This window comes from Mesoplodon mirus (genome assembly GCF_964341445.2).
Source record: "Mesoplodon mirus genome assembly, chromosome: 5".
NCBI lineage: Eukaryota > Metazoa > Chordata > Mammalia > Artiodactyla > Ziphiidae > Mesoplodon > Mesoplodon mirus.
The window spans coordinates 79101432-79117675 of record NC_138980.1 but is presented as its reverse complement, the minus strand read 5'-3'; the positions used below and the strand labels follow the sequence as shown (position 1 = coordinate 79117675).

Sequence of the window (16244 nt, the reverse complement as noted above, 5' to 3'; positions counted from 1 at the left end):
ATGTCAGGAGTCTGCAATACACCTATTTAAGTGAATTTCCAACTCTGTGGCTATACCAGCTCAAAAGCAGCTGCTTTTGTGAATCATAAAGGGCCTTTCAAAGCACAGTGTTCACACATGGAAAAGCACATGTTCTACTTTGCCTCCGCCAAAGAAGCCTCACTGCCACCCCCCAAATCCTTGGGAAATATTCCAGCAATGTGTGTGCACCCATTATGGATTCTTTCTCATTGCTACTGCTTTTGCTATACTTTTTCTATAACCTCATGCTGTTTCCCACCCATACAGATTAGAAAGAAAAAAGAAAGAAAGAAAGAAAGACAGACAGACAGACAGACAGAAAGAAAGACGGCTTTGTTGAGCCATAAAAAGGCCAATCTACTGTATATGAAAACTACCCTATCAAAGGCAGGCTCTCAAGAGCTTACACAGACCATGCACCTGTCCAACTTTAGTAGTAATTATACGCTGACCCAGCCCTTTAATTACTGATCTCATTGTCACCTGGATCCTGATGGCCTCTTACCCAATCACACACCCAAATCTACCCAGATTATAAAGTGAGGAAGAAAGGGGTCCCTGCCAGGATACACATGAAGGAAGATCTGCTTTTGGAAATCTGATATGGGGAGTGTAGCTGAGAAGTGTACTTCATAGTAAGCGACTCTAACAGGTTTGTGTGGCAGTGGAACACCAGAAGACAGAAAACAGCATCAAGTGGGTTTGGACTGATCCTGGGCACAGACGCTGTAGTTTGCGAGGTCACCTGGGGAAAGATCTGGGGAAGATGAGCAGGTAGGACGGAAATGTGAAGTTCTTGTCAAAGTTGAAATGATGATTTATTTAGTTGAGTGGTAAAGGCACACTGCAAGCCTCAGAAAATAACGGCTCACAACATATGTAGCAAATGACACGGCAACCCACACAACTACAGGGAAAGAAAAAACACAAACGCACGTACTTTAATCGAGAAGGTCCTGAGCTGAAAGCCAAAGAAAAGGGACTTCGGAAGAAGGCTCTCTGTTTCATTTCTGTCAATCCCGTCCAAATTAATATGTGAGGTAAAGCTATTTTTCAATTTGCACCTTCATAATTACTTCAGAATAATTAACAACACAGTTCTAAGAATAAATCATTTTAGTAGATACCCGAGTGCAAATGAAAGATTGTGTGTAAGAGAAAACAATTTTAAGTGAATTTGCCACTCCAAATTATCATGCAATTATTATTCTCCCAATTTACAATTTAGCTTTATATGTATAATACCTTCCTTATTTTAAGCATTTATGCCCTGAAATTAAAGGAGTTGGCGTCCTTAAAATTATAATCAATATAAAAACTAGAGTTAAGAGTATTACTCAAATTTCCCTCTTGGATTAAGCTCTTGAATTCTTATATAATAATTGTAGTAAGTCTATCTTGTTTTCCAAAAAACTTTGATATCTATATTTTATTTTCCCTCAAAGAGAGAAAGAAAGCAAGCAGGCTTTTTTAGTTCTCAAATTTTACAGGAAAAAAAATCTACAGCGTGCATACTCAGCTCATTGACAATTATTACCCTACCTTATTCCTAGTGTAGGAGATAAAAGACTGACAATGGATTCTTAGAGATTAATACTTCTAAATATTAACTCCATTAACTTATTCATTTGATCGTTCATTCATTTTACATATACAGCCAGGGTCTCTGCCCTCATGGAACTTACATTCTAGTGGGCGAAATAGAAAAAAACAAGTATACAAGTCAGTAAATTACATAAGATTGTTCAAGTACCATACTGGAAACAAAAGTGGGACAGAAAGAGGTAATTGGGTGGGCGCCCTAAACAGATTAGATGGAAGAGTCCTGGGAGGTGCCTGTGACGAGGAACCCAGAATGGAAAAGAGGTAGTTGTTCAAAGCGAGGACGTGTGATCCAAGCAGAGGGAACAGCAAATGCAAAGGGTCAGAGGTGGGAGTGAGACTGGCTTATTAGACAAACAGCAAGGAAGCTAGTGTGCTTGGAAAACTGAATGAGGGCAAGAGGATAAGCGGCAAGGTCACAGAGATGGGCAGGGCCTGATCACTTAAGGCCCTACAGGCCACAGAGTCTTGAGACTGTCTTCCAAGGCAAAGGAAAGCCAAGGAGCGGAAGGCACATGAGCAGATGAAATTGAGTCTCAATCTGAGCTTGCCCACTACGTGGCCTAAGCGAATTGCTAGCATCTCTTAGATGCTAAATTCCTAATTTATAAAAGGGCACTAAGTAAATAAGGACCAGTTGCAATCATCAGTAATAATCATTATTGTTAATGCTCTGATATGTAAATAAAGTTAATAAAAAATTTTTACATTCAAATAGGCCTATACTGTAAAATAATATATCAGAAATATAGAATTATTGAGAAATAAGCAAATGAATCTTTTTTATTCAGTAAAGATCATATTCTTTTTTTTTTTTTTTTTTTTTTTTTTGCAGTACGCGGGCCTCTCACTGTTGTGCCCTCTCCCGTTGCGGAGCACAGGCTCCAGAAGTGCAGGCTCAGCGGCCATGGCTCACGGGCCCAGCCGCTCTGTGGCATGTGGGATCTTCCTGGACCGGGGCACGAACCCATTTCCCCTGCATCGGCAGGCGGACTCTCAACCCCTGTACCACCAGGGAAGCCCGATCATATTCTTATTGAGGACAAATAGACATAAATTAGTACATTCATTAGGGCTTATTGTGGTTCTAATCAGAATAATTATTGATCTTGGCTCAGTTCTGTCCTTAATTAGCCTGCATTTTCTCTCCTTGTCAACCTAGCCTTGTCATTTTGTATCCAGAAATGTGTAGCAGTTCAGTGGTACCTACCAACTACACAGCGGTCATAGGGCGAATTTCACAGCTATTTTTCAAATCACAATGTGTAGTAGACAATTATAATTGCCTGACAGCATCTATTGCCCCCTCACTTCCACACACATATTTCTTCCTTACTAACAGAATCCTGATTTTGTTCAAATTCTTCTCTTTCCTCCCTCAGGCAATGATGGGAGATCCTCTTGCTAGTGACTGATTTAGAGATGGGGCATGTGATCTTGTTCTAATCAACAGAAGAAAAGGCAGGTCTTCTTAGATTCTTCTGGGTAATGTTTTCATACTCTTCAAAAGGAGAACCTCTGGAAGGGGGATCCATTTTCTGTGCTGTAGATATTCTCACGCTTGCAATGACACGTCTGCACTACTGCAGCCGTCTTGCATAAAAGAAGAACCAGTCTTAAGTGAAATGGTCCCTGAGGACAACAGTGGCAGAGATGAAAGGAACCTGTATCATTGTCATTGTGCCACTGAATCAACCAATCCTGCTGCCTGCCCTGCTTCTCTCATGAGATAATATACTTCCTTACCATGTAGGTCAATTTGGGATAGTCACCCAGAAAAGCCCAAGGGGAAAACACCCTAGAAATCACAACAGGAAGATGGTACTTTGGCATGTGAAGCTGGTACCAAATGGCCTGTCTCTGGCTTTCCTAATCTTTCAAAAACTTTGACTTTCATCTCCCACTTGCCTAGGACATCTGTTTTCCCCCCAAGACCCAAATAAAGCACAGCTCTTTTTGGTCGTTTTTCCCATAAGGCTGCCAATTGTGAACCCTTATCTAATTACAAGAATATCAACAGAGAACACGTGGGACTAGCACAGATCCCAGGCACAGGCAGAAGCGCTCCAGAGAGGAGGTGCAGTATTGTGATTTGTAGGCAGGAGGTATTCCTTTTCAGGAAGGAGGAACTACCATGATCATAATAGGATACTGCCTGTTTTTGTTTTAGTTATGTAGAGTTATTTTAAAATTAGGAATATATTAGGAACCAGTAAAATTAAAAATCCATTTTAGAAAAAAGGCATAGGGCTTCCCTGGTGGCGCAGTGGTTGAGAGTCCGCCTGCCGATGCAGGGGACATGGGTTCATGCCCCGGTCTGGGAGGATCCCACATGCCGCAGAGCGGCTGGGCCCGTGAGCCATGGCCGCTGAGCCTGCGCGTCCGGAGCCTGTGCTCCGCAACGGGAGAGGCCATAACAGTGAGAGGCCTGCATACTGCAAAAAAAAAAAAAAAGAAAGAAAAAAGGCATAGATGATAACTGACTGTGTAGGGAAGGGATGCAGTGGGCTTATTGCTTGGGGAGCTGCTGGTGGAGGATGGGAATGAAGTAAAATGAAAGATTATATAAGCGTCTAATGATTCACAATAAGCAAAAAAGCAGTATGGCTTGACACCAAAGTAACCATTCCAGTCTAATAAGCATTTTTCCTACAAGAAAATTATAGAATTATAAATTTAGTCCATAATGGAGAGCAGAAACTGTAATGCACACAGATTTCATAATTTTGTATAGTATTTGAGAAACATGACTTAGAAAATAGGGTGAACATTATAACTGGTGAAAATTTGCTAAGAGATCATAATTAAAACAGAATAGTAAATGGTGCCTTAGCTCTTGAAAGGGTCACTATCAGGATTCCACTTAATGTCTTCACTACTAATGTGCAGCGAAAATGGAAATTCGTTCAATGTGAGGATGGTGTCTAGCTGTGAGAGGCTGTCAGGGGCAGGAAAGTGGGAGAAAGATATCTGGAGGAGTTAGAAACAATACACTTTAAGTAGATCAGGAAAAGCAACCTGAAACACCAAAAATAAAAATTAAATAAATGAAGGAGAGGAAACTGAAACTCACTGGCAATAATTCTGAAGGGAAAGAAAAAAATGACAACTGTTGACATTAGCTATAAGGCAATCACCCAGCCTCAAAAGAGAAACAGGCCAGGGTTTGTTAAAACAACAAATTAAGAACTTATCAACAAAAGATGCATCAATTCATGTGTCCTGCTTTTAAAGAAATCAGGGTAGGGCTTCCCTGGTGGCGCAGTGGTTGAGAGTCCACCTGCTGATGCAGGGGACACGGGTTTGTGCCCCGGTCTGGGAGGATCCCACATGCTGCAGAGCGGCTGGGCCCGTGAGCCATGGCCGCTGAGCCTGCGCGTCCGGAGCCTGTGCTCCGCAACGGGAGAGGCCACAGCAGTGAGAGGCCCACGTACTGCAAAAAAAAAAAAAAAAAGAAAGAAATCAGGGTAGCCCTACCCCTCTTTTCCCTATTCTGTGTATGCCTGATTTGGCTTTTGTAGAAAGCTTCATCTCCTTGGCTGTAATGAATATGTCTATTGCTAACAGAGATGCACGATCTTGTTTCTTGTTTTTTTTGTTTTTTTAAATTTACTTATTTAATTTATTTTTGGCTGTGTTGGGTCTTTGTTGCTGTGCATGGGCTTTCTCTACTTGTGGCAAGCAGGGGCTACTCTTCACTGAGGTGCGCCGGCTTCTCATTGCGGTGGCTTCTCTTGTTGCAGAGCACAGGCTCTAGGCACACAGGCTTCAGTAGTTGTCGCATGCAGGCTCAGTAGTTGTAGCTCGAGGGCTCTAGAGCCCTCAGTAGTTGTGGCACACAGGCTTAGGTGCTTCACGGCATGTGGGGTCCTGGACCAGGGCTCGAACCTGTGTCCCCTGCATTGGCAGGCGGATTCTTAACCACTGGGCCACCAGGGAAGTCCCGATATTGTTTCTTAATGATATAAAAGTGAGCAGGAGGTGGTAAGAGTGATTAGGCAGGTGGGGGGAGGTCATTGACAAACATGGGTAAAGTTGGTGAAAACTGAGGTTTTGTGAGGCTAATCACTTTTGCACTGTGTAAGGCTGTCAGAGCATGTACTATCCCAGCGAGCAGGAGCTGCATTATTGTGATCTTTTTCTTAGCTCCAGAAAGACACACTGTAATGCTCTAGGAAAGTTTTTTGAAAATGGTCAAAAATGCAGTTACTCCTGCAGGAAAAAGATTAATGGTAACACTGATTATAAGAGCTTTTATAACGTAGAGTTCTTACCTGAACAGAAGGGAAAGAGAATGTCAAAGAAAGGAAAACATTATTGGAGGGTGGGGCTAAATGAAGGAGAGAAGTTAAAATTAGGGAAACTTAGAAGGTTAAGGATGAGAACTTTCCAACTATGGGAACCTCTGTTTGGGTAACATGTTCACAAAGGGTAAGAGGAAGAAGATTTGCTATTAGGGATGCTGAAAAGCAGATCTGAGAAAATGCCAGTCAGGCACCACAGGGAGAACCGCCACTGACTGCAGGGAAGGGTGACCTGTGTGTTGCACAGATGTTTGCTTTCACCCCTCACCCAAGCCTCCCTCAAGTCCTCCCAGGCCCCAGCTCCTAGAGGAAAGCAGAGCCCCAGGATATGCAGGGGCATGTGCTCCTGACTTACAAGATCCAAAGGAAACCAGTATTTGAGTCTATGACCTAATCTAGGGTGGCTCATCTTCTCTGCTGCCTTGAACATTGAAATAACTTTTAGATGTAATCAGTCAATTTTCGAGTGATATTTTCTTGGCAGGTATGAGAAGAAAGCACCTATGTTAAGTGAGGCTTAATCTCCCAGATGAGACAGAAGATAGGGGTCCTTGATCTCTTGCAGTCATTTAAAGCTCGTTAGGATCTAACATAAAAGGGCTATACTAATGGCCCTGACCTCAGGCAGTTATGCTTAACTCAGCTGATCCATAAACTCTACCTGGATACGTAGGCTGTACAACACCTCAGTAACCCAGCTCTGAGGTGAGAGCTGGTACTTATCGAAGCCCTCAGACTACATCATAAACCTGACTATGTAGGGACACTTACTGAACAAAAGGTGGCCTATCAATGAAAAATATTATACAAGTTAGTCTCTGAAATAAAAATCTGCTGGAATTTTTTTTTTTTAAAAAAAGCTTTACTTAAACAAATGCCAAGTTTCGCCATTCAGTAGCCTCTAGGCCCAGCACCATCTAGTTCCTCCAAGGCCCCCAAACCTCCCATGGCCAAAGCTAGGTCATCACCCACACTGGATGGCAAAAGGGACCAAGCCATCTGAGACTTCAAAAGATGTGAGAGTAAAGCTGTCCCAAGTCTCAAAGTGGGGTCCATGAATCACCTGCTTTGTCAAGATGTGACAACAGGTATGGGAACATCAAAGGAACCAGGGGAGATGGCCTAGACTGGGTGTGGGAGGGAGTTAGAGATATTCTTTTTTTTTTTTTTTTTTTTTTGCGGTACGCGGGCCTCTCACTGTTGTGGTCTCTCCCGTTGCGGAGCACAGGCTCCGGATGCGCAGACTCAGCAGCCATGGCTCACGGGCCCAGCCACTCCGCAGCATGTGGGATCTTCCTGGACCGGGGCACGAACCCGTGTCCCCTGCATCGGCAGGCGGACTCAACCACTGCGCCACCAGGGAAGCCCTGGAGACATTCTTGAAGACACAACAGGGAGGCGGCGAGAGAAGAAGGCAAGTCAGGAATGGAGCAGAGACTCTGAACATGGAAGGGGCAGGCATGGATGATAGTTTTATGAAGTGTTAAGACTAGGGCTAAAGCAGAAAGTCTGGGACTATGATTCAGTTATTACTACCATGCAGACTTTTGGTGAATATCCTGTGCATGTCCTTTTAAGGCCTTGCAGGTGTTCACCTGTAATTCTTTGCGGCCCCTAGTGCACCTAGCAACTATTTCTTGAATACCGTCTCTTGAGAAGCTACAAGATGACAGGTGTGGTCCCTGCCCTCAAGGGGCTCCCAGTTTGGAGGGGGGGATTACAGGACATAAGGACTCTGCTGGCTGTATACAAGTAGGCCAAAGAAGGGCATGGAAAATGTTCCCAAAGGTGCAATACTTGAACTGCATTTTGCGTTAGCTAAGCTGAGAAGAGGTGCTACCTATGATAGGTGTTCAATCACTACTTGATAAATCATTTCCATTCATTTTGATTTGTAATGATTACCTGGAAGATTGTTCAAGGACTAGGAGATAGTTCTTATCACCACTGTTTTTATTATTGTCAATCAAAAAGATAAACCTATCCATTTTAGTGTCTGGGGTATAATCTGAAAAATACTATACCCTACCTTTGGCTGAGGTGAGGAGTGCACTTGTAATTTTTCTAATTACAAGACATCTTCATAGCAAAAAGTTTTAAAAGCTTTTGAAAAGATCCCATTTTGTTCACTTGAAATGTGTGTGTACATTTTAGCATAAAATATACTTGGCAGCTGCTAACATAATTGGGTGGCTACGTCTGGCAAAAACTTGATTTCTTTTTAATCAAATTTTCAGAATCATACTGGGTTTCTTGCCAGTGCTGCAATAGTGAGCAATAAATACATCATTAGATCAATGGTGGTCTGATGATGGATTACTCAAAAGATAGTTCCAGCCAAGAAGAATAAGCCCAGAAGTCTCAGTGTGCAAAGATTAATAGAATATTGTTTAAAACATAGATACTGAGTTAATATAGCAGGGAAGAAAACACTGCAAAATACAACAGAACAGCCATGGGTTTATAATGTAGCGATATTGATCATGGATTTTCCAAAGTATTCTAGAGCAGCCACACTATTATATATGCCTCTGATTAGACTCAGAGATGAGAAGGAAAAAGTTATTTAAAAAAAAAGAAAGAAAGAAAGAAAGAAAGAAAGAAACCAGGGGAAGGCCTGCTGTTATAATAAATTATTTAATGCAAGCAGGGCTAGTAGGTTGTGAAGACAATATAAAACAGAATCAATGCCTCCAAGAATCCCCAAACCATCAGCACCTCTATAAATTTCTTACCACCCTATCTGGCATTTTACTGGAGGTATTTCTTTCCCACCACTCTCTCCATCCCATCCCAGCCGTGACCCTTCACTTTTTGCCGGTTCTTTTCTCAGAGCTTCATATTTGTCCTTCTTCTGTAACACAGGATGCTATCTTCAGTTATATTTCTCAGCTTGTATCAGAAGAGTGTCTGTAAGGACACAGATGAGTGAATCTGTCAATTCATTCATCTGGATCTTTTTTTTTTTTTTTTTTATAATAGTGTTTACTTTTACTTGTTGACAGTTTGCTTTATTTATTTATGGCTGTGTTGGGTCTTCGTTTCTGTGCGAGGGCTTTCTCTCATTGTGGCAAGCGGGGGCCACTCTTCATCGCGGTGCGTGGGCCTCTCACTATCGCGGCCTCTCTTGTTGCGGAGCACAGGCTCCAGACGCGCAGGCTCAGTAATTGTGGCTCACAGGCCCAGTTGCTCCGCGGCATGTGGGATCTTCCCAGACCAGGGCTCGAACCCGTGTCCCCTGCATTGGCAGGCAGATTCTCAACCACTGCGCCACCAGGGAAGCCCCCATCTGGATCTTAAATTTCCCATAGAAACTGTGCTGGGAATATCTAATAAGATACATGTAACAATGTGACTTTAATATTATCCTTCTTCTTCTTCTTTTTTCTTAATATTGTTATAGTTAAATCCACAAAGTTAAAGCTAGAGTAGAACTTCTATAGCTCAATGAGTGTTCTATGAGTAGAAGGTATTATTGGATCCAAAAAACCAAAGTGAATGTAGAAGCTTAAGGGGGCATTATAGAGGAGAAAGAGTCAAAATGGCTAAAATTTAAGTATTAGGAGCTGTTAAAAGGACAGAGTGATTTGAAAAGTAAATTTTTTATAAGTAGATTTCACAATGGGAATAAGGGTATGGAAAGAAGGGCCAAAAACTTGAAAAGAATTTGTCATATTCTTTTTGCCAAAGAATTTTGCCAAAAGTATGCCATGGCCAAAAAAAAAGGAAAAAAAAAAAAAAAGAGTGAGAATTGTTGCTTAGAAGCTTGTAATGACCTGTGGCCCACTTTCCAGAAAAGTAGCATTCTACTGTAGTTTTTTAACTGGGCACAAATCAGTACCATTGTATAATCAGGGGCTGTGATTATACCTTAGGCTTTGGAAATTTTCTAGGTCCATCCAATCATGCAGAAGCTGGGCAAATAAAATATGAGCAAGTTCCTTTTGTCAGTGTAAAGACATTATTAGCAGCATAACATGACTCAATAGGCAAAGAGTACAGGTCTAAAATATTAGTCCCCCAAATTCTACATATAGGCTTTGCTGCCTTTGGGTTCTTTGACCTTTTGCAAATTACTTGCCATTCCAAGTCAAGCCTGGATGGTTAAGGTCAGGATCATTGAACCAATTATTATATATGGTGGTTAGCTTTAGAAAGAAAACTGTTCCAAGGTCACAGTCAATATAAAAAAAATTCTAAGAGGTGAAAAAAAACCTGTAGATGATATGAATGACTAAGCATGAGTCTATCATCTCATCACGAAGCTAAATAAAAACAATTCAAAACACATGGGCAACGTCTCAGTTAGTGGTGTCATCTTTGAATGTGAAAGACGGAATCTAAATAGGGTTGGCTCTCGGTATCCACGGATGAGGAATCTGCAGATATGGAATGCCGACTGCACTCCGCAATTTTATATAAGGGGCTTGAGTATCCCGGGATTTTAGTATCTGCAGGGGTGGGGGTCCTGGAACCAATCCCCCAAGAATACTGAGGTATGACTGTATTATGATCCTTTTGTGGCTGCTGTTTGCTCATCTGTAACAAAGTGGGAAAAAATCCTTGCACTCAAAGGATTGTTAAGATAAGCAACATAGGTTGCTATAAACATGCTTGCCAAGTGTTCCTCAGAACATAAATTGCTCCATAAAAGTCCCACTAACGATCCAGTGGCCTGGAAGAATCTAAGTTCAGTGTCCCAGCCTATACAGATCCTTTTGTCATCAGGGAAGTAAATATTCTGGGCACTTCTGACCTCAGAGAAGTTATTTGTTTTTTAGGTACCTGGAGGGTAGAAAGAGGGAAGGTCAACAACTTCTGACAGATCCTTTCTTTTTTAAACTTTATCAAGGGGTTTTACACTGAGAACTATGCCAGTCTGAAATGGGAGAACAGAATCCAAAGGTCAGTATCAAACTACATATAAAAAAGCTAATTGGCAATAATTAATACACCAGAATCACACTGATTTGAAAGGAGAGGCAGCAATCAATTCTCAACCCCTCTCCCTGCGTTGCTAAGAAAATCTACATACCCGATTAATTGGACACCTCAAAATACTTCTAAGATGACTTTCTGAAAATGAGACTCCCTGGGCCTCTGGGTAGGTGGCCTGAGACACTCTCGCGACCAACAGGCAGACCAGCTGCAGCTTCCCAGGGAGCTCCTTGACCTCAGATAAGTCTGTACTAGCCCTGCTGAGGTCCTAGCCCCCAAGCTCGAAAGAGTATTAGTGAGTCAAAGGTGGCTCTCAAGGACTGGGATTCTTCTACCTTTCAGGGAGAAATGCCCAACAATGTGAGTTAGGACTGACAAAGTTACCCCAGAGCACCCCAGGAACTCACTGGACCTGGAGTAGGGAATGGAACAGGCTGGGGTGAGGTCTCAAACTACCTTGCTTCCCGAGACAGACTTCTTTAGAATTGGGGCTAACCTGGTTAGGGGATTGCTAAGGAGTCCAAAAACACTTCTGAACACAGAACAAAAGGTACCATTGTTGAGGACAGAGAGTTAAAACATTAGCTATAAATTTCACATGGCTGGTAAATGCCACCTGGAAATTTTGGAACAATTATTTGTTGAATCAACTCACAGACTGTAATTGTTCTTTTATATCATAAATGCCATTCCAGTGTTTCTCAAAATATGTTGAGAGGATCCCTGACATCAGAATCACTTGTGGGTGCATGTAAAAGATGCAGATTCCTAAGTTCCACCCCAGATTTCTGAATCTAATCTTGGAGAATAGAGTCCAGCCCATGAACTGAATTTTTAAGGAGCAATGCAGTTGACTCAGGTGATCCATATCAAGGCAGGAGAATTATTGTGTCTACATAGTCCATCAGAAATGTAAAGACACAGATTAGTGATTAGAATATTTTCCCCCACTGTTTAAGTACCATAAAAATGAAAACAACACTTGTGATGAGTTCTTAAGAACCATTCCAGTATTTTCTACCCACATATAATAAACACAGTATTAAAATATAATTATGAGCATAAAATTATTGGGTAAAATATCAACTGTGCTTCTCAAAAATATTGCCTTTATTTTGTCACCAAAAGTAATTATGCTGTTAAAGGAATTTATAGTTTTTTAAGTATCAGTCAGTTTGCTACAGGAAATTAATAAGCTGTTATACTCCTCCCATACCCTTTTAGTCATCAGAAGTTTTGTGATAAAGGCTTTTATTCTTATTATTTTTTAAACTATAAATTGTGAACCATTGCAACTAGTGATTAGGCTGAATATGAATTTATATACAAGTTATAAATTCCTAAAAATACATTTCATTAGAATTACCAAGGCAGTCTAGAGCTAGTAGATTAAATAGCCTCTGTAATAAAGCTCTATTTACTTCTGTTAAGATTTTTTTTTTTTTGGTGCAAAACAATTCAGTTTTAATGCATTCTCTTAAGAAGTGAAAGGAAACAGTTTCTGATATACATGCTACTGCAAAGCAGTAAACCAGTGTTGCATGGTTATGTGACAAGCACCACATTTCTTTTCTAGAGGGATTTTTTTCCCCCTTATATACTCCTCCTTCCCAAACCATGCCTATTAATTACTTCATAAAATACAGTTTGCCATTTCTGAAGAATCAAACACTCGTTTTCTCCCTCACCAAAAATCACACGTTCAGACTGAATTCTGAATGAAAATGGACTTGAGAGGCAGGCTTTGTTTATAGCATGTTGTTTCTACTAAGGGTTGCCCCCTACCCACGTTCCACCCTAGTGCTCCCACTGAAGTGTACATGTTATGTTTTAACAGATGGGCCGGCTGGCGGCTGCTGGGCTATAAAACAGGAACTGGGAATCTGCTTGGAGTGGTATTGAACTGAATGCTCGTAAAGTTCATGGACATACACTGACCCAGACAGACTAGGAAGATCCAAACATGCTTATACACACACTCATCATACACCCCACAGATCAGAGGGTCCATCTCTCTACCCAGAGGAAGTTCAAGGCTGTTTCCCCCTCCATATCTCTATTTCATTCGCTTATCAATTTTATACACACACATATAAGTACACACATATGTAGGCACATCTACATATGCATGCATAGCTATATATCTCAATGTTTTTATACATCCTCAAAGATCAAAATATTCCCCAATTCTGTTGCCAAGTCTCTACCTAGTACTTTCAATAAGCTCTCATTCACATCAAATAAGAATTACAAGAAAATATTGCATTCAATTCTATTTAGTCCACACATAATATAAACTACATGTATGTAACTGCCCTCAAAAAAACAGCTGCTTTTACCCCTTACCAATGAGAGAGAGAGAAAAAAAAATTTATCCCAGACTGAGTCACAAAAAGTGTCAGGTTTAACCTTGTATCCTCTGCTGTCAGTTCCTGTCACAACTTCATCACTTAAACACACAGGTGCTCAAACAAACACCAACCGACCAGCCTGGTGGTCGTTTTCACGGCCTCTTCTTGGATTCCCCGAGGCCTCCCTGCACTGGGACAGTCACCAGTTACCCCCGGTCTTAACGAAGTCCTTTGGACACACCTTGCAGGTGGATGTGGAGGTCTGAGCACCTCATGAGGGATGCGGATTCAAGTGCTAATAAAAAGTAATTACAAAGTTTAATATCCGCGCTGTCAATTCCTTTCAATAATTGCAAAGCTGTGAAGCCCCTGCTACGGAACCCGACTGGTCCTAAAGTTCTCTGACCCCTAAAGATGCACCCGGAGCCCGATGATCACTGGCTCGGGCTACGCATCAGACACACACAGGACTATCTCGTCTCACCGACGCCGGTGCGTGTTAATTTTTCAGGAACCCGTCTTCAACCATCTAGGAACTGCTGTCCGCACGCCACTGGACTCGAAGGCCGCCCCTAGCGCGCGTGTCGCCGCTGCAGAGGGCCAGGGGACGCGTCCCCGGACCCCACCTAATGACGGCAATTACAACATGCCAAGTTCTTGCGAACGCAGAGCCGCGTCCCGGGCTGAGTTGGGACGCTTTGAAACAAGAAGTTCGGGAGTGGGGGTGCTGGCAAGGAATGAATCCCGTCAGTCCTGACCTCCCCACAGCCGACACGCTCGGACGGACAGATCGACGCGCGCCGGGACGCGTCCAGTCCCCCATTTGCCGAACAGCGCGAGAGGAGCCGCTCCCCTTGCGCGCGGCGACTCACCCTCGTCGACGAGTCCAGATGGCAAACCGACGCCCCTGCTGCGGGTCCTGAATCCCAAGTTGCCCCGAACCGGCGACAGCTCTCGCCCTAGCCCACCGGGGCACATTGGCTCCGGCAGGCACCTCGGAGGGAGCACAAACCTGGCGGCCGCCCCGGCTCAACAGCTGCCTGGAGCGCGCTGACAATTCACGGACCTGCTCAGCGAATGAGACGGACAGCAGGGCTGAAACAACCGGGATCCGAAGGGAGGCGGGGCCGGGGGCCGTAGGGGCGGGGTCAGATCGGGGCCCGCCCCGCCAGGGCGGGGCGCTCTTCAACGCGTGACTGGCGGAGCCCGCAGCCAATCAGGGTGGCGCCCGGGCCCGGGGCAGCCGCGGGCGGTGCCGAGCGCCCGGCTCCGCCCCGCCGCCGCCGTCCAATCGCCGGCAGCCGAGGGCTGGCTGAGGGACGCGCCCATGGCTGGGAAGTTGGCTGAGGTGAGGAACCGGGGTTCTGGGCTGGCGCTGTGGGGGCGGCTGCGGCGGGACCCCGACGCTTCGGAAGGGAAGTGGCGGCCCCGGAGGGCCTCTGTGGGCCTGGGGCCGCCCGGAGCCGCCGCGTGTCGGCGCGCTGTGGTGCAAGAAGCCCAAGCACTGCGCGGGCCGAGACTTGGTCGACACCGCCCACCCCTGGCGCCCGCAGGAGGTGCGGAACTTGGCTCTAAACGAGGCCCAGCAGTCGGAGGAAACTGAGACCCAAAGAGGGTGGGTCCCGGGCCGGATCACCCAGCCGCCAGTGGAAGCCAGGGCACGGAACTGGGAGCTGCGGGCTCCCTGAAAAGGCTCTGATTGCGGTCTGGTGGTTATCTCCGAAACAAAACTCCAGCTCCTCCCGCCCCCTCTGGAAGGTTCGCGACACATCCCTCCTAACCCCTGCCCTTCACACCACCGGCAGCGGGGACTTACCAGACGCCTAGGCTCCCTTCCCGACTCAAGGCGCCCGGGCACTTGCGCAGAGACCGGGGGCGAAAGGGAGGCACAGGCGCTGGACAGTCGGGCTGCCCGGCAGGATGGCATCCCCAGCGGTGGCTCCCCCTGCCGCTGTCCCTGGGGCCTGCCGGACGGACCAGGACCGTCTTCGCGGACTGGAACACCGCAGAGCCAGCCCTGGCCGTCGCACTCTGCACGCCCTCGCACCCTCCACTTCGGCAGCCCCTGGGCCTAGCTTAGAGACCCCCGTAGTGGCGGGCCTGGGGGCAGCCTGAGCTCGCTGGGTCAGTCGTGGCTGAGGGGCCCCGAAGGAAGACTTTGGGGGCTCTGCCCTTCCTGTCCGTTCCGGTCGCTGCTGCTCGTTTGGTTGGCGGATCAGCTCTTCAGCCGGGGTTTAAGCCCTTACCCTGGCTGCAGCACACATACATAGGGAGCTGGGGGTATCAAGAGTCAAAAAGCGGAGCTGGTTGTTGCTTTCCAGACTGAGGCCTAGAATGTTAGCAAGCCCTTGACTGTAGACTGGGCGTGGGAGCGGTCTCTGTGTGCCTAGAACTGCACCTGCCACAGGTAGACACCCACCCCATGTTAGTAAAATGAAGGTGTGCATGGCAGGCGAGGGGTCAAGCTCCCTGGTGCCCTGACACCACTGACCATTGTCTGCCTCAGATCCCAGAAGTCCTAAAGGTTTTAGTCTCTCAGTATGGGTAACTATTCAGACTATCATATACGAGGGAGTATGGACCTCCACAGGTGTTATTTCAGTGGCTGCCTGGCCCCCATAAGGACCTGCGTCATAGGTAGCCCACCTCTCATGAGCAGGTTCTGATGAGGGTCATTGGCAGAAGGAAGGCAAAAGTCCCATGGCTGAAAAGTAGTGAAATGGCCCCTCTCTGAGGTGAGCTCTGGCTTGGAGTCAGTTTCAAATTGTGTCACCTCAGCTCCCTGTCTCAATGGGGAAAAGCAGGCAGTCAGGTGGGCAAGAAAATCAGGGTCTGGACAGTCCTTATTGGGCCCTGAAAGATTGATTAGTGATGCAGAAATTGTGCATGTTTAAACCTTTCCTCATCTAGTGAACCAAAGGCCTGGTACAGGCAAGGAAGACCATTCCATCCAATTCCAACAGTTGCTTAGCATGCCGTGGAGTGGCCTGGGAGAGTGGCCTTTGCCCACAAGGAATTAGATGTAGAC

The 16244-nt window shown here is 45.0% G+C and overlaps 1 protein-coding gene across 3 annotated transcripts in view; it reads right to left on the bottom strand.

The window, feature by feature from the left end:
* Window positions 1-14309, bottom strand: part of MARCHF3 (membrane associated ring-CH-type finger 3) — a gene marked incomplete at its 3' end in the record, with an annotated part of 167167 nt that extends 152858 nt beyond the window's left edge. For 2 of the 3 annotated variants that reach the window (XM_082623119.1, XM_082623120.1), the window contains exon 1: window positions 14089-14307. Of the gene's footprint in view, window positions 1-14088 lie in introns of all 3 variants that reach the window. The other variant, XM_082623118.1, reaches the window with a different exon arrangement.
* Between the last annotated feature and the right edge of the window lie 1935 nt (window positions 14310-16244).